This window comes from Macaca fascicularis, chromosome 14 (assembly GCF_037993035.2).
Source record: "Macaca fascicularis isolate 582-1 chromosome 14, T2T-MFA8v1.1".
In the NCBI taxonomy this organism is placed as follows: Eukaryota; Metazoa; Chordata; class Mammalia; order Primates; family Cercopithecidae; genus Macaca; species Macaca fascicularis.
Window position 1 is genome coordinate 20845870 of NC_088388.1, and position 19226 is coordinate 20865095.

General features: G+C 49.7%; 1 long non-coding RNA gene across 1 annotated transcript in view; it reads left to right on the plus strand.

Moving 5' to 3' along the window:
* LOC102130776 (uncharacterized) overlaps positions 1-19226 on the plus strand; it is a 70423-nt gene that overhangs the window by 45336 nt on the left and 5861 nt on the right. The window contains exon 2 of the long non-coding RNA XR_006692318.2: positions 15958-16034. This is a non-coding gene — a long non-coding RNA (uncharacterized lncRNA). The remainder of the gene's footprint in view (positions 1-15957; positions 16035-19226) is intronic.

Genomic DNA, 19226 nt, shown 5'->3' on the forward strand with positions numbered 1-19226 from the left:
CAGTTACCTCCTCTTCTAAGAGGCTAAGTGGCTCAAACCTGGGCTTCATGACTCCTCATCCAGTGCTCTTCCTACTCCATCCGCCTCCCCTTCAGAACAATCCCTCTCTTCCCAGCACGGCCCATTCTCCGGGGGCTGCCGTCTCTCCCATCGGAGGGGACAGTTGTGATGATAGCCACGACAGCGACCTGCATGTGGTGCCCACTGTGCTCACAGGACACTGAGCATTTCGCTGTGCTCTCTGCTTATTTCCTTGCAAACTGTCCCAAGGTCACCCTAGGGAGCTTTAGCCCAGATCACATACAGATTGTGTTTAGGAAAATATTGTTCTCTCCCAGCTGGGAGCCCAGTGCATGCCAGAAGGCTTAGGGTAGGTGGGGAGGGGAGTGGAAGGGAACTCCCCACTCTGTACTGAACTCAGCCCTGTGGGGTGGGGAGTGCATCATAGGCATGTTGCAGAACAGGGGCCCTCCCCCAACAGGATGAAGTTTGGGCAGCTCTTGGTTGTCTAATCCTGGCTTCAGCAAGTCTGGCCTGTGAGGATGGCCAGGAGGCTGGTCTTCTGAGCTGCGATCAGAAAGAACAACCACAATGAACCCACAGAACCACCTGGAAGGTGAGCTGAGGGCAGAGAAAATGAATCCAAGTTCAATACGCAGATGTTCCACCTCCCATCTGCTCAGAGCTTGCCCAGCAAGGACTCAAATTGGGAAATTATACCAAGATTTTATCAACCAATAACTGAAAAAATGCAACTGGCTTTTCCTTGGCCCATAAGCCAATTAACAATTTACTTATTTATTATTGTTTTTAGTGAATAAAATAATCACCTATTGAGAGTTTACCACAGGCGCCATGCTAAGTGCCACTTATACTCCGGCTCATTTAATTCCCTCATCAACTCCAGAGCTGTTATAATATCCATTTTGCTGAACAGAGCCTAGATAAGTTACATAGATTACTTGAGGTCCCACTGCTAGGAACCGGGGAGGTGAGAATTGAACCAGACCCCTGCAAAACAGGGTTTACATTCTGCTGAGCTGAGGCTCCACCATGCCCCACAGGAAGGTCGCATCACTGAACATCTATGAATAATCCATTGAGTCCTAAGATCAGGAATTCTCATGCAAAACCCACACCGTTTTAATGACTGTCATTTTATCCTATGTTTTAGTTAGCAAGTTAGGTAAGATCTCCTCATCACTATTTCATTATTATTCTTGTCCCAAATTTTCTTGGCTATTCTTAAGCAGGGACTCTTCCAAATAAACTTCATGCTCCCACTGCTATTTTCCCTGGAATTACATTATGTGTGTTAATTCTGTTAGGGAGAATTGACAGCCTTACAATTGGGATTTCCTTTCTAGAAACCAAATGTGTCTCTATTTATTCACATATTCTGTCCCCCGTCCTGGAATGAAGTGTTAAAGATTTCTCCATATAGCATTTGCAACACTTCTTGTTAAGTATATTTCCTAGGAGTTTTTCAGCTTTTTGCTGCTATTATGAGCAAGATCTTTCTTTATTAACATCTTGAAATTAAAAATAGTAACTAAATGGGAAAACAATTAATTTTTACCTAGTTTTTCTATCCAGTTCTTGTACCAAACTTTCTTATTAGAGCCGCTCATGGTTCCCCAGCAGAGTTTGAATTTTTCAAGGTAGAAAATTGTACCATCAGCAAATTGTTATTATTTTTGCCTGCCTTTTCAATGTTGATCATTCCTATCTGTGTTTTCTCATCCTTGTCACCACCTGGAGTGCTGCTCTCATGTGCTGAGGCTGGGCCATGTCATGGTGAGATAAGAGCCTGATACTATTGTAGGTATCTTTTGCATTTCATATTTTGCTAAGCACTTTCTCATTCCTCATCTCATTTGATCTTTGCAATAGTCACTTAATCAAAAACTGTGTGCTGAATGGCATGACAAGTGTGTTTCTAGTCCTCAGGGAGTGTGCAGACCAGTGTGAACACAGGAAGTAAACAAGTGCACAATTAATTTGACAGTCACAAGCAAACAACACACAGACCAGTAAAAATGTAAATTACCGCCATCTCTATTTTACAGATGAGAAATCAAGGCCCCAGATGGTCAAGTGACATCAACAAAGTCGTGTAACAAGTAGGTGCCAAAATTGAGGTGCAAACCCTTCTTTGCATCTTGAGGCTGGGGACAGCCTCCTGGCTTGCCCCCACCTGTGAACATGCTTCTTCCTGGCCCCAGAGGGCCAGCTGTCTCCCGAAACAGTGCCAGTTTCCTTGGCAGCGCCCATTCCAGCTGGCTGAGGGCCGAGGATAGAGCTCTCTGGCTTTCCTTGACAGTCAGCCAGGGAAGAGAACATTACTGTTGGCAGGGCCTCCGTGGAGGTCGGCAGCGCAGGCTGAAGACCTTGAACCCCACAGCTGTTGCCACTCAGTAGACACCGTTTACCTTTGGGTTTGCTGTGTTGCTGGGTCCTACTTTCCTACCTGGCAGGTTCTGCCCTGAGAAATAAGCTCTGGCCATAGGATGTGACCTAATTCTGGGTCATGTGGCTTAAGGCCCAGCTGAGAACCAAAGCCAATGCCAGGCCTTCTAAAGTGGGAATGAGTATGGCCTTTGGAAATGAGGTCATGTTTGTCTGCAGATGCCCAGTGGCTCCAATGGTGGCTTGGAATATGGTGGTTGAGGCTAGAGCTTTCTATGGCTCTCACTTTCTATGGCTCTCACAAAACCAATCCTAAAGCTCCCAGCCTTGAGTCCTCTTTGACCTGGTCCAGCCATATTTTCCCTGTTAGCAGCCTTTGTGTTCAAGGCCAAATGGTGGTATTCCCTACTCTCCATTTGCTTCCCAAACTTACTCCCTCTCTGTGTTTGATTATTCTGTTCCCTCCATCAGGAATGCTGTTCCCCACTCACTCCAACCTGCACCCGAATCCTTTGTCTACAGGATCAAATTCTTCCCACCCCACAGGACCCAGCTCAGATGTCTCCTCCAGCAATCATCACCCACTCACCCCAGCTGGAAGAGATCGGGCTCCCTCCAACCTTGGTGTCAGGCAGACAGATATTCCGGTTGGGGAAGCTGCTGGACTTCTCTGAGCCTCATTTTCTCTGTTTGCAAAATGAGGATGCTAATCCACCTGTCTCAGTGAATCGTAGGGTCAGAGGATAAAAGAATCACAGTGGCTGATATTCACATAGTACTTGCTAGATGCCAAGTACTGTTTGAAGGGCTTTACAAACACCTAATCCTCACATCAACCCCATTAGGCTGGTGTTCTTACTTCCCATCTGTGAAGAGGGAACCAAGGCACAGGGAAGTGAAGGAACAGGCGCAAGGACCTAATCAGCAGCCAAGATGGGACTGGGACTGTGTGGAGGGCAGCCTGGTTCCAGGTCTCTGCTTTTATTTCTTTTCTTTCTTTCTTTCTTTCTTTCTTTCTTTCTTTCTTTCTTTCTTTCTTTCTTTCTTTCTTTTCTTTTCTTGTCTTGTCTTGTCTTGTCTTGTCTTTTCTTTTCTTTTCTTTTCTTTTCTTTTCTTTTCTTTTCTTTTCTTTTCCTTTCTTTTTTTTTTTCCATTTGAGACAGAGTCTCACTCTGTTACCCAGGCTGGAGTGTAGTGGCATAATCTCCGATCTCGCTCACTGCAATCTCCACCTCCCGGGTTCAAGGGATTCTTCTGCCTCAGTCTCCCGAGTAGCTGGGATTGCAGGTGCCCACCACTATGCCCGGCTAATTTTTGTATTTTTAGTAGAGACAGGGTTTTGCCTTGTTGGCTAGGCTGGTCTCAAACTCCCGACCTCAAGTGATCCACCCACCTCGACTTCCCAAAGTGTTGGGAGGCTTACAGATGTGAGCCACCGTGCCCGAGCCCCTGCTCTTAATCATTGTGTGATAAGCGTGTGTGTGTGTGTATGTGTGTTGTGTGATAGCTGCGTGTGTGTGTGTGTGGGCATTGTGTGCCTGTGTGAGAGAGAGAAAGCTCACAGCCCCGTGCCAGGCACCAAGGTGGTCCAATCACTCAGGGGACATCAAGTTTCCATAAATCTTATCTCTGTCCCTCTCTGTCTCGGCACCTTCTGCATTGTTTTATCAATTTTGTGTTCCTAACTTAATCTCCCTACCGGACTGTGCACTCCTGTGGTGTGGGGCCTGGGTCTCACCTGCATCTGAATCTCCGGTGCCTGAGCCTGAGGTCCTGCCATCCCTCCGGCCCTCAGCATTTCCTCTACTTCTGTCTTCAGCGCACCCATCTTGCCAGCTTGCACCATGTCTGTGTTTGAGTCCCTCATTTGTTTGCTGCGGCCGCTCAGTACCCCTCCCAGGCTGTCAGTGCTTTTCCTGTGATTGTGAAATGCTGGCCTCTCCTCTTCACTCAGGCCTCAGTTCCAGTTTCACCAGCTCAGAGAAGCTTCCCCGACCACTCTTCCTAAAACAGCACAGACCACCCCCAGTGCCTGACTCCTCGTGGCTCTGTTTTATCCCTTCATAGAACATGTTGCCCTCTGAGATGATCTCATATATTTTTTTCTGCCTCCCACACAGGTATGTAAGCCCCAGGAGTAACGGGTCCTTGTCCCTGTGGTGGTTTAGAGTCAGCTTTGTAAGCTGTAGTGGGCTCACAGATCGCCTGGGATTTTGCTAAAATGTGGATTCTGATTGAATCCCAATTGAGTAGGACCAGGACGGGGCCTGGGAGTCTGCATTTCCGACCAGCACTGGGTGCTGCAGCTCCCCACTCTCTGAGCGGTGAGGCCCAAGCACCGTGAGTCTCAGCCCTACTGTATCCAAAGCACAGCGGGTGGGCCCCACAGCCGGGGTTTTAACAGGCAAATCCTATGAAACCTCTGATCTAGAACAGTGCTGAGGGTTTCAACCCCCAGAGCCAGGGCTGCCTCAGTGCCAATCCTGAGACCACTTCACTCCTCTGTGCCGCTGTTTCTCTGGCCGTACGATAATGGGGGTGATAACCGCCTTCCCCATGGGACCGCTGCGAGGACCGAGCGAGTTAACACATGCCAGCTGTCTACCGCTGCCCTGGCAATTTGTCCAATGAGCGATTAGGATGTCAGCCAGACACTGTCAACAGGAGGTGATGGGAGTCAGAACTGAAAGTTGTGCCAGGCTGGGCATCTTCCTGGCTGATGAGGAGTCTTGTTTGCACCAACTCCCACAGTCCAGCAAGATGACAGTGTTGACCTCAGTGCCAGGCTGCTCCCAAGGCAACTGCAGTTGGCTTCACAGCCTTTGCTGAAGGCTGGGCCTCGCAGGAAAGGAGATACCTGGGGTTGCCGGTGATGACGTCTCGCCTGGGTCTGCTGCTCCAGGGTTGCGGGCTTGAGGGTTGCCTGGGAACCAAAGGAGGGCAAGAACCCGGGTACAGGCACTTCCGCTTCCTGTGTATCATGCTGTTTCCCAGATGAACTCACTGGTGCGCAGGTGAGCCTGTGAGCTGGGCCTTATTATCCCCATTTTACAGATGAGAAAACCAAGGCTCAGGAGAGCTCCTGGAAGGATCTATCAACAAAGCTACCTGTCCTTGGATGATGGGAGAAGTGAGGAGGACTGGTCCTGACCTGGAAAGGAAGTTCAGGACCCCTGCCCTAGAGGTCATCATCCTTCATGCATTGATCTCCTGAGGCTGAGGGAGGTCCCCTAAACAAACTCAGGGTGCCAAAGCTGCCTGGTAACTTAGCACTGGACCTCTGACCTGGGGTCCTGACAACTGATTGCTGATAAGAATCAGTGCCATGCCCAGTGAGGCAGAAGGTGAGCCAGGTACTAACAGGAGAGTGGCAGGAGAAAGGGCTTTACAGGACACATTGCCTCTGACGATCTCGTCTCTGCACCTCCCAGTCTGACCCCAGTGCTCAGAACCCATGCTCCACTCCCCTCCTTTACCGTCTTCTCATCAGAGTCTTAGCAGCCTTCGGGAAGGTCCATTTGGGAAAAACGAACCCAGGGGGAGAGCCCACTCACAAGCCCACTCCTAGATTGCTTCTCCCCTGGATTTGCACAGACTGCCCTCACGATCAAGGCTCATGGCACACAGTGCAGGGGGTGGGGAGAGCAGGCTACTGTTGATGGAGCCCCTGTGAGAGGCACCAGGCTCAGGGAAATCTGGACGCATAATCGTAATTCATTGTGGGCAAGTTCTTGCTGTTTATAGGGAGCTCCTTCTCCTGCTCCCATTTAATCCTCACTACCTTCCTATAAGTGAATACTACCATCTCCATTTTGCAGGTGAGGCTCAGAGAGGTGGAGCACTTGCCTAAGGTCACACAGCCAGGAAGCAAAGTTGCCTCTGTAGCTTCTGTCCTTTGCTTGAGATCCCTGCTGCTTGGAGAAGTAGAAATGGGTCTCTGTCTTTACAGTTGTGGCTGACTGGATGGGAAGCTGGAATTTCTATCTAGAATCTAGTTCCTTCCTCCCTTCCTTTCCTTTCCCTTCCCTTCCCCTTCCCCTTCACCTTCCCTCCTTCCCTCCTTCCCTCCTTCCCTTCCTTCCCTTCCTTCCTTCCTTCCTTCCCTTCCTTCCTTCCTTCTTTCCTTCCTTCCTTCCTTCCTTCCTTCCTTTCTTCCTTCCTTCCTTCCTTCTTTCCTTCCTTCCTTCCTTCCTTCCTTCCTTCTTTCCTTCCTTCCTTCCTTCCTTCCTTCCTTCTTTCCTTCCTTCCTTCCTTCCTTCTTTCCTTCCTTCCTTCCTTCCTTCCTTCCTTCCTTCCTTCCTTCCTTCCTTCCTTCCTTCCTTCCTTCTTTTCTCATCCATTGTCCATCCGTCCATCCAACAAACATGTGCTAGGCGTTCTGCTAAAGAACCCTGAGAAAGGCAGTAAAAGCAGACATAATCCGACCTCCATGGAGCTTATCGTCTGTGGAGGGGGCAGAAAGAGATAGCCATGACTCAAACAATGACCCGAATAAATAAAAATGGCCACAGTGACAAGTGCTCTCTCACTGAGAGTGTGTCTGGGACTCAGTTGAGGTCAGAGAGGGTCCCCTTCCCTGCCAAGCTGAGGTCTGAAGTGTGCGTGGGACACAAAAGGTGAAGAGAATGGGGAGCTACACCCACGAGGCTGTGGCTGTGCAGAGACGGGGCCACCCATGTCAGCTCTGGAGTCAGGCTGGGTTTCAAATCTTGGGGTCGCCGCTGGCCAGTTATGCAAATTTGATAAGTCCATCAAGCTTTTAGCCTCCATTTCCCAAAAGCCAGTCTTATAAGAAGACCTACTTTATAGGAACATCATGAAGATTTAATGGGATGAAATGAGTAAGTCTCAGCACGGTGCCTGGCCCCAGGTAAATACTCTGATCAACACGTGGCCTCTTAGTAAGTGTGGATGATGAATAAACAAACCCATAAAAGCACTTCGCAGGAAGGTCTGGCTCTGGTACAAACTAAGGGTGTGTGTGGAAAGTTCTCTTAGATCACCCAGCAGTGGCTCAACCTTGGCTGCATGTACAGAGGCCCTCCAAGGATGGAGATCTGGATACACAGAAAAGACCAAGAAGGGCACTTCAGACTTGAGGAAGAGGCTGAACCCATTTCTGGAGACTGGGGTAGAGCATGGCATTTGGGAAGTGAGGCATGATGAAGACTGAACTGTGTGGGAAGGTGGATTCCACAGCAGGTGGCTTGGACACAGGGAACCGGGAGCAGGGGCTCAGGCGGCTTGAGGGCCATGAGAGGCCTTTGGTCTGGTTGGACTGGAAACAACCCTACAGGTGGGTGGGTTTGGAAACTCTCATCGGCAGGGCTGCCTCGGTGGAAGGAGCAGGATGGCAGGGGTGTCATCTTCCATGCCGATTCTCAGTGATTGGAGCAGCTCCTGGGGTGCTGTGTTGAGAGGGACTCAGGCTGCATCTGAGTGTGATTAGCAATGGGAGCCAAGCGTTTGGAGGCCCAGGGAGTAGCACAATTGCCAGGTACTTCCCATCCTGGCTGGGTGGAGTTGGAGAGGACAGCTAGGGTAGGGAGTAGGGATTTGCTATTGGCTAAATATGTTTGTATCCCCCAAAACTCCTATGTTGAAGCCCTCATCCCTAATGCGATGATATTTGGAGGTAGAACCTTTGGGAGGTGACTAGATCATGAGGGTAGAGCCCTGAGGAATGAGACTAGTGCTATTATAAGAAAGACAGAAAAGAAAGGAAGAGAGAGAGAGAGAGAGAGATCACCCACCCTGTAAGGAGATGCAGGAAGCAACCAGTTGCAAACCAGGAAGAAGGCCCTCACCCAGAAGCCAAATCACGGGCATCTTGATCTCGGCCTTCCGAGCCTCCTGAACTGGGAGAAACAAAAATCTTTTGTTTAAGCCACCCAGTTGGTAGCATTGTGTTATGGAAGCCTGAACTAAGCTGGAATTGGTCTTTACTTTGGTGGTGTTTTCCTTCAGGAAAGAGGACCTGCCCCATACCGCAGCAATTACAAAGCCTTCTATTTTGATAGCAAAGTAGGGTGACGATAGCTAATGGCAATGTATTGGATATTTCAAAATGGCTAGAAGAGAGGACTTGAAATATTCTCAATACATAGAAGTGATAAACACTCGAGATGATGGATACCCCAAATTCCCTGGCTTGATCATTACACACTCTATGCCTGTAACGAAATATCACATGCACCCCATAAATATGTACAAATATTGTGTAGCAATTTAAAAATTTTCAAACGAAAGGAAAATAAAGAAGCCTGCCAGAGGAAGAGCTACGTCTGTATTGGATACGGTGCAAGGCAGGAAAAAGCATAATTAGAAAAAATAAAGGGGTTGGCTAAGAGATTCCTAAGATGCCTCTAGTTCTGATATTTGGTGGTGAGGTATTCCCCTAAATGTCTTTGAAAGAGTGTGAGATTCCTGTCACTGGAGGCATTCAAGGAAAAAAAGCTAGCAGAGCAGTGGACTGAACTGCACAAGACCCACGTCTTAAAAAACAGCTAGGTGAGAGGACCTCTCGGGGTTCACAGTGTGATGATTCTGCAATACGGCCAGCAGCTGCCCAGGAGGCTGAGAAGTGACTTGCTGGGTCTGTGCCTCAGAGGCCCAGAGATCAGAAATTAGGACCCAGAGGTATGGGTGTAGGAATGTTTACTGGACATCGAGTTCACCTGCCTGTCCCAGACAGATAACCTGATAACGACCAAAGTGCCTCTCCCGTTTTCCTTGCTGGACACCAGCTTTTACTTTGGAGTTATTTGGGGCCTGGGATGGTCTCTCTAGAGCCTCTCTTTTGAATGAGAGACTTGTAGATGTATGTCTTTTCTATCCTCTACTGTTCTGACAAACACATCCTGGAACAGCCAGTGCCTTCTGACGGGGGACAGAGGGCAGGAAAGGAAGTGCCATGCTTGGGTTCTGTTGGGGTCGTGGTGACCGTCCAGGGTGCTTCTGCTCCACTATGCATTCAGGGAGGCCAGGACCACAGGATAGGCATGGCTGCTCAATGCTGTGTGCATGCTTTGAACCACAGGCTCAGCCCTCCAGCCCCAAGTTCTCCCTGCACTGCATGGAGCAGCAGTGAAGTGGCAGCCTGTGTGCATGGATATAGAGCCATCTCAAGACAGACGCCGCTACCTGCAGGAAAAGGCAAGGGGCCGTGCACGAGCTGCCGTCCTCCCATCCTCCCATTTGCGTTAAACGTAAATTTCAAATACATGTATGTTTACACACAGATTATCTCTGGAAGGGCGTTCCAACAAAATTACCTGTGGTGGATACTTCCTGGGACAGAGACTAAATTTTCATTCCATTACTTTGTGTATCTTTTGAATTCTGTACCATATGCACAAATTAACTTCAAAATTAGATAATTTTTAGAGCTCTACTCTACAGTCAGGCTCTGTGGGTTCACATGAATGGCCTTAGCCTCTCTGTGCCTCAGTTTCCTCATCTATTAAAAAAATAAAGTTGTGTTAGGAGAATGCATGAGGCTGGGCATGGCAGCTCACGCCTGTAATCCCAGCACTGTGGGAGACTGAGGCGGGCGGGTCACCCAAGGTCAGGAGTTCCAGACCAGCCTGACCAACATGGCCAAACCCCATCTCTACCAAAAATACAAAAATTATCCGGGCACGGTGGCACACTCCTGTAACCCCAGCTACTCTGGAAGCTGATGAAGGAGAATTGCTTGAACGCATGGAAGGGGCCCTCAGTTCTTCCCAAGGAATGGGGAGGGCACCAAGGAAATAAGAGAGGGCGTGCTGCGGACTTGATGGATGGGAGGGCATTTGGCAAGGGGAGGGATGCATGTCAGGTGGACGGCAAAGCCTGGACAAAGGCTCAGAGTCAGTAAATGGCTGGTGGGGGAAGGGAAAGCCAGGAAGCACACCCCTCCTCACACATGCACGAGGCACACTGAGCCTTCATCCTTACCTCACCCAGGGTTCAAGAGACAGCCACCCATTAGCACCAATTATACTGAAGCAAATACAAGGACATCAACATGTCAATAGATGAAGCAACAAGGAGATGCTCAAAAACCATCTTCTTCTCTGCGAAGTTGCCCCTGACCAATCTATGTAAAATCACAGCATCCCCCTCCTCCAGTGCCCTACCCTCCGCCTCTTACCATCCTCTGACCCACTCAATAATTTAGTTGGCCAGACATGGTGGCTCATGCCTTTAATCCCAGCACTTTGGGAGGCTGAGGTGTGAGGATCACTTGAGCCCACAAGTTCCAGACTAGCCTGAGCAACATAGTGAAACCTTGTCAATATAAATAACTTTTCAAAAATTAGCTAGACGTGGTGGCACATGCCTGTAGTCCCAGCGACTTTGGAGGCCAAGGAAGGAGAATCACTTGAGCCTGGGAGATTGAGGCTACAGTGAGCTGTGATCAGGCCACTACACTCCAGCTGGGCAACATAGTCTCAAAAAACAAAAATGTAGTTATTTGTTTATTGTCTGTTTCAGGTCACCAAAACGAACATCTCAAGAGAGTTGGAGTTTTGTCTGTTTTATTCTCTGATTTATCCCCAGTACCTAGAACTGTGCTAGAGTTTTAGTATCTATGATAGATGTTTAAATAAGAGTGATCACCATTTATTGGGTAATTACCATGTGGTCATCATTCCTTATGTGTACTTTAATTTTCACAATGCCGCCCTACAAAATGGGCATTTAAATTCCCATTTTGTGGAAGAGGAAACTGAGGGCTGAGAGTTATCAATTCAAATGCAATTCCTTGGGCTCACTCAGCTAAACCTCGAAAAGCACCTGGGTGTGTTTTTGAGTCCTCAGAAGCAAGAAGTGAAGTGTTCATGCCCCTGAACAGCTGGGCTGCACTCGCCCCACCCAACTTGAGCCTGGGCCTGTGTCCTTCGGGGTGGAGGTGGGGGCAGTTCTCACTTTCACGAGGGCTCCTTCCCTTGCTACAGGCTCCTCCTTTAACAGTGGCAAGCAGCAGCCTGCCAGATTGTGACTCAGGTCCTGGAGCCAGAGCGTTGGATGCCACCTCTTACTGTGGACTGTGTGACCTAAGTCCCACCTTCCCCACCAGCAACATGGGTGATAAGAGATAAATAAAATAATCGACACCGTTGCTGACACATATCAGTAGTTGTATGACTCAGGTCCTGACAGGAAACAGAAAACACACTTGAGGCTTTAACTGAAGATAATTTAATTAAGAGGGTATTTACAGAAGTGCAGCGTATTAATATCCTAGTCCTGCTGTAAAACAATCACCACACATTTAATAGCTTAAAACAACACAACCTTATTTCCTTACGGTTCTGGAAGTCACAAGTCCAGAATGCTAACATCAAGGTGTCAGCAGGGCTGGTTCCTTCTGGAGGCCCCAGGGGAGAATCCATCGCCTGCCTCTCCTGACTTGCCTTGGTTCCTGGTCACATCACTGCCACCTCTGCTTCCATCGTCAGATCACCTTGACCCTCCTGCCGCCCTCTTATGAGGACCCTAATTACATCATCAGCCCCACCTTGGATAATTCAGTATAATCTCTCTATCTAAAGATCGGTCAATCACATCTTTTTAAATCTTTTTTTTTTTTTTTTTTTTTAGATGGAGTCTTGCTCTGTCACCCAGGCTGTAGTGCAGTAACATGATCTCAGCTCACTGCAACCTCCGCCTCCCAGGTTCAAACGATTCTCCTCAGCCTCCCGAGTAGCTGGGATTACAGGCGCCCACCACCACGCCCAGTTAATTTTTGTATTTTTTAGTAGAGATGAGGTTTTGTCATGTTGGGCAGGCTGGTCTCAAACTCCTGACCTCAAGTGATCCGCCTGCCTCGGCCTGCCAAAGTTCTGGGATTACAGGTGTGTGCCACTGCACCTGGCCAATTTAATCACATCTGCAAAGTCTCCTTTGCTATATAAGGTGGCAGATTCACAGATACCAGGGATTAGGACATGGACAACTTGAGGGCCATGACTGCCTATCACACATGAGAAGAAATGGAGAGGCAGTGGGGGTTTAGCCTCACTGGGAAACTGACCATCCGTAGGCTTGAAAGGGCAAGGATCGGGGAGGAACAGACGCTGGTCTCTCCTTCTGCTGGGCCCTTCCATTGACTAGAGCCATCAGAGGCCAGAAGGCAGAAAGCCCATGGTCCACAGATGCAACTGGGACCTAGAACAGAGAAAGGAAGGGATGGAGTGGGGAGAGACTGAAAATCAGCAGCACAAGACTTGAGTTGTCTTAGTTCGGACCATTGCTGTGTCGTGGCCTGGGTCTTCTGAAGGGTGTTCAGGGGATGGGGTGGTATGCCTCTGTCTCGGCCTCCTGCTCCAGGACTAGCAGTCCCCTCTCACGCCATCCCAGGGCACTGGATGGACAGTCTATTCTCAAGCCAAGCTGCCAGGATTTGGGGCAAAAGAGCTGCTGCGGAAATTCAAAGCAAAACAGCCAGAAGGCTCTTCAAAGTGCACTTCCTTAACAAAGGACTTAGAAGAGGTAGGAAGAAAAGGGCTCTGGCCGGCAGGTAGCCAGCTAAGCAGCACCATGACAACCCTGAGAAGGGCGAGCTATGTGGGGACTGGCTCTCTGATCTTCCCCAGACCCCCTCGCTGGCCCTTAGACAAACAGGAGGAATGGGGAGCCCAGAACTGAGAATTGAGAGACTAGGGTTCAGTCTCAGCTCTGCCATTGACTCTGTGTAACCTTGGGCAAGATACAGTCATTCTCTCTGCACCTCGGTTTCCCCATCTATGAAATGAGGATAATGTTACGAAGTGACATAGGACAGGTTCTCCAGAAGCAAGGAGTCTTAAGCAAGTAATTTATTGGTTGCAGGGGGTGCTCTGGGGTGAAACCTACAGGGGTAAAAGAAACGAGAAAGTAAGGGAAGAAGCCAGGCAAAGATGTGGGTCCAGCTGAAGTCTAGTCTCAGCCCCATCCCACAAGGAGCTCTGGAGTAGAGATGTCCCCTTGAGACAAAGGCAGGGCTGTGTATCCATCTTGGGGGAGGCTGAGGTCCCTGTTCTTCCCCTGTTATGGTTGACTGCATAGTGGCCCACAAAGACATCCACATCCTCATCCCCGGAACCTGTGAATATGTTACCTAACATGGTAGAATGGTCCTTTGCAGCTACGACTCAGCTAAGGGTCTTGAGATGGGGAGGGTATCCTGTGATGTCAGAACAGGCCCAGTGTTATCACAAGCGGAAGGCCAGACGCTCCAGCAGGAGAGGTAACACTGCAAGTGAAGGCTGGAGGGATGTGAGGAAGGGGCCCCAAGCCAAGGAATGCAGGCGGCTCCTAGAAGCTGAAAAAGGCAAGGAAACAGATTTTCCCGAGGCCTTCAGAAGGAGCTCAGCCCTGCTGCCATCCTGATTTTCGACTTCTGACCTCCAGAACTGTAAGAGAATACAATCCATGAATAAGGGCTTAATCCACTGAGGGAGTGGTCATTTGTTTCAGCAGCAACAGAAAACTGATACACCTGCCAAGGCTGGGTGGCCACACGATTTGTCCCAGGCCCAAGGGTCCTTGTCCCAGCTCTGTGGGTGCCAGCAGTTACTGACCCTGTTTAACAAGCACCTGTTGTGTGTCAGGCACAGGCGACAGTGTCTGTGCTGCACCCAAATCCTGCTGGATGCTGCTTACCAACTCTGAGGGCCCCGTCCCACCCCTGGCTTCTGTGTGCTTTAGTATCTGATGGCCATCAGGCCGCTGGAACCGCTTTGACCCTGAGTGCAGAGAACTGGAAGCCAGGGTGACGCTCGGCCAGTGGCAGAGGGCCTTGCTTTGAGTCTGACCAACACAGAGCCATGATCTACACTGCGGGCACCCCTCCCCACCCTCCTGCATGTATCCTGGCTGGGTGCCTCCCTCGCCCTCACCAGCTCCCCTGGGAGCACACCCTTGATGCATCCCTTGTACAGGAATCCTCATCTCAGACTTTACTCCTGGGGTCCAGCCAGAGCAGCACTGTACCGGGGGTCCTTTCTATCTGGTGCTCACAGTTCCGCCCCGAGGCGGGGAGGGTGATGATTCTTATCTGACAGGAAACTGAGGCTCTGATCAGCTCACAGGCTGCACAGGTTAAGCCAGAATCGGAACCCAGACGCTGGAGAGGATGCTTTTCCTTCCTTCACTTGAATTTTGCAGCCTTCCAGACAGCCCCTTCCCCTGACTCCTCCTGCAGCCCTGGGGAACGGGAATCATCCTGGTCTGCATTTCCTGCAGCAGGAAGTGGCTGGGTGCAGTGAGCCGGGCTCTGGACGAGAAGGGTCTTTTCGGGACCCCGCCCATCTCACCCCCAGACCCGGGGGGACTACTGAGACCTGAAATGTGGGTGCTGTAGCTGTGGCTCCTTGAGGGCACGAGAATCGCTGAAAACTCTGCAGGCTTCGTGCTGATTCTTCAATCAAATCCTGGCAAATGACTTATCCCTCCTTTCCCAGCCCCCTGTTTTCTCCTCTGTCACCTGGAGATCATAATCTCCACCTCACACAGCTGTGGCCAGAATGGAGGGAATAACAGATGGGAATGTGATTAGCACAGAGCCTGGCACAATGAGAGTGCTCCTTCCCTGCTCAGTTAATCCTTCCAAGCCTCAGTTTCTTTGTCCGTAAAGTGGGGAGAACATCTACTGCGCAGTCATATCTGGAGAAGCAGTAGCTAGCGGGGGTCGGGGGTTCAGAGTCCTGATCCTGGGTGACCTCGGACTAGCCACTTACCCTCTCCGTGGTCTGTTCCACCCTCTGGTTTGTGAGAGTCACGTGAGTGAAGGCAGTGACGTGCTCAGAACGTGCCCAGCACACAGTAAATGCCATTGTTGTCGTGTGTGAAGGCCTGGCTATGCGCCCAGCATGCAGCAAGGGCTCAGTAAACAATGGCTGCTTATTCGTCAGCATTTCCTGGCCCCTGTAATGAGGAAGGTCACCTCCACCTTCCCACACAGCCCTGTGGTTTCCATTCCCAAACTCCCAGGGCCCTGTGCTCAGGCTCGCTGGCTGGAGTTGATGTTGTGAGAAGCACGTGCCCTCCACGTCCCTCCACCTTTTCATGCCTCCAGCTCTCACCCCAAACATGCCTCTTCCACTCTTCTCTCCCAACCAGGGCCCATCCTGTACCTGCACTTGCTCTGCAGCTGCCATCAGCTACTTGGTGGTGACTCACACCAGAGCTGGGCTGATGCTGCACAGGTGTGTTCTCCTTCCCAGAGCTCCTTAAGGCACTGGCCCCGCCATTGTTGAGCGATGGCCAGCCCCTGGCACCCCACAGGGGTGCTGCCTGTCTCCTCTCCCCAAAGAAGAGTCGACTCAGCAGCCCCTTCCAGGTGGACAACCAGTTCCCCGTGACTTCCCACAAATGCCTCTCCTGCTCACCGGGGGTCCCTTTGTGTAGAAGCAGCCGCTCTGTGTGTGAAGCATCCTCACCCAGAGGGGAAAAGCAGCCCGAGTATCTCAGCCTGACGCCTCTCAGACTGAAAGCAGCAGCCATGGGAGGTTGTACGTTTCTTTTTCTGGACCACACAGGTCTGCACTGCAAGGCTCCTGTTGTTTTCTTTCCTAGGGCTCAGGATGGACAAGGTAGCCCAGAGCTGGACCAACTGCCAAGAGGAGTCCCTTCTGCCCTCTGCCCTCTCAACAGTAAGACTGGCTCTGCCTCCCTCCCACTGGGCAGTCCCCACTGCTCCAACTGCCTCCTCCATTGCACCCAGGAACTCATCTGGGCTCCAGCCTGAGGGAGTCAGGCCCCTCTCATTCTCCAGGCAGTGCTGAAACTGGGCAGGCAAGAATTTGAGTCTGACCCCAGGCTGTCTGCCTTGTTAAATAAGACCAACCTAGAAAACAAACAAAGAGTGAAAACCTCCAAACCCACCTGCTTGGAGCTCAGCCAGTTCAAACAATATTGACGAGTCCTGGCACTGGGCTAGGCCTGGGGCTCGGGGAGGAAGCCACACGTTGCCTACCCCTGAGACAATCACAGTCTAGTGGGAAAGAGAGACCAATAGATTCCAGTACCCAGTGAGGTCCAAGGCACTGCCAAGGATACCAAAGTCCAGGGGACACAGGCCGAGTCCTGCTGAAGACTTTCAAGGCCTCTGCCAAGAGGAGCACACCACACAGCCCATCTCCCTTCCCCTGCATGAACTCTAGCTGACATTTGCTTCTCTAGCTCCTCCTCTGACAGGCAAGCCTTTCTCTTTCTTTCCCTCTCCTCCTCCTTGAAGCAGCTCCCAGCCTCACTTGCTTCAATCTCTCTGCTCGATCTTGCCCACCCTACACACACACATGCACTCACACACTTTCTCTCTCTCACACACACACACACTCTCTCTCACACTCTCACATACATTCTCTCTCTCACATACACACTCTCTCACACACTCTCTCACACACTCTCACACACTCTCACACACTCTCACATACATTCTCTCTCTCACATACACACTCTCTCACACACTCTCTCACACACTCACACACTCTCACACACTCTCACATACATTCTCTCTCTCACATACACACTCTCACACACTCTCTCACACACTCACACACTCTCACATACATTCTCTCTCTCACATACACACACACACACTCTCTCACATACTCTCTCTCACACACTCACACACTCTCACACTCTCACATACATTCTCTCTCTCACATACACACTCTCTCACACACTCTCTCACACACTCACACACTCTCACACACTCTCACATACATTCTCTCTCTCACATACACACACCCACACACACTCTCTCACATACTCTCTCTCACACACTCACACACTCTCACATACATTCTCTCTCTCACATACACACACTCACACACACTCACATACTCTCTCACACACTCACACACACACATTCTCTTACATACACATACTCTCTCACATGCACACACACTCACACACACATTCTCTCTCACTCACATACTCTCACACACATTCTCTCTCATATACACACTCTCTCACACATTCTCTCTCACATACACACACTCTTTCTCACACTCATACACTGTCACACACATTCTGTCTCACACACATACACATTCTCACACGCACATTCTAACATACTCTCACATACACACACTCACACACACATTCTCTCTCACCTACACACATTCTCACACACACTGTCTCACACACACACACACACACACACTCTCACAGACATGCACTCTCTCACACACACGTTCTCTCCCTCTCACATACACTCACGCGCTCTCTCACACACACACACTGTCTCTCACACTCTCTCATACACACATTCTGTCACACACTCACACACACATTCTAACATACACACTCTCTCACATACACACACACATTCTCTCACATATACACTCTCTCTCACATTCTCTCTCACACACACACCCTCACACACACATTCTCTCCCACACACATTCTCTCACATACACTCTCAAACACACTCTCTCTCACACACACACCCTCACACAGTCTCTCACACATTCTCTCACACACTCTCACACACACACACATTCTCTCACACACTCTCACACACACACATTCTCTCACACACTCTCACACACTCACACACTCTCTCTCTCACACATTCTAACATACACTCTCACATACCCACACTGACACACACATATTCTCTCTCACATACACACATTCTCTCTCACACACACTCACACACACATACTCCTCTCTCACACAGTCACACACATATTCTCTTTCATTTACACACTGTCTCACGCACACATTCTCTCTCACATACATTCACACACACACTCTCACACTCACACACACACTCTCACACACACACTCTGTCTCACACACTCACACACTCTCACACCCACACCCTCTCACATACACACACTCTTTCACACACATACTGTCTCACACACACTCAAACACACTTTCACACACATTCTAACATACATTCTCTCTCACATATTCTCTCACACACACATTCTCTCACACACTCACACATTCTCACACACATTCTCACACACTCTCACACACACATTCTAACATACACACACTCTCACATACACACACTCACACACATACATTCTCTCTCACATACACACATTCTCTCACACACACCTTCTGTTCACACACACAGTCTCTCTCACACAAACATATTCTTTCACATATACACACTGTCTCTCACACACACATTCTCTCACATACACACATTCTCTCACACACACACTCACATTCTCTCACACACTCTCTCACACACTGTCTCACACACTCTCTCTCACACACTCACACACACATTCTCACACACTCTCACACACATACATTCTCTCTAACATACACACACTCACACACTCACACGCATTCTCTCTCATATACACTCTCTCACACACATTCTCTCACATATACACACACACTCACACTCACACACACTCTCACATACACACACACACTCTCAAACACGCACACTCTGTCTCACACACTCACACACCACATACTCTCACACACACACTCTCACACACACAGTCTCTCTCACAACATTCTCACACAAACTCTCACACACACTCTCACACACTCACACACTCTCACATACTCTCACATACACACTCTCACACACACACAGTCTCACAACATTCTCTCACACACAAACTCTCACACACACTCACACTCACACACACACACACTCTCACATACTTTCACATACACATACACACTCTCACAACACTCTCACACACACATTCTCTCACATACCCAATCACAGTCTCCCCACTCCCAAACATACCCTCTTTCCTCCTCACTCCATATAATATAGAGCGATTTAGTATCACCTTTTCTCACTTGACTGTCCCCTTGGCATGCCCCCCACTCTCTGCCATCCCCACGGCCCC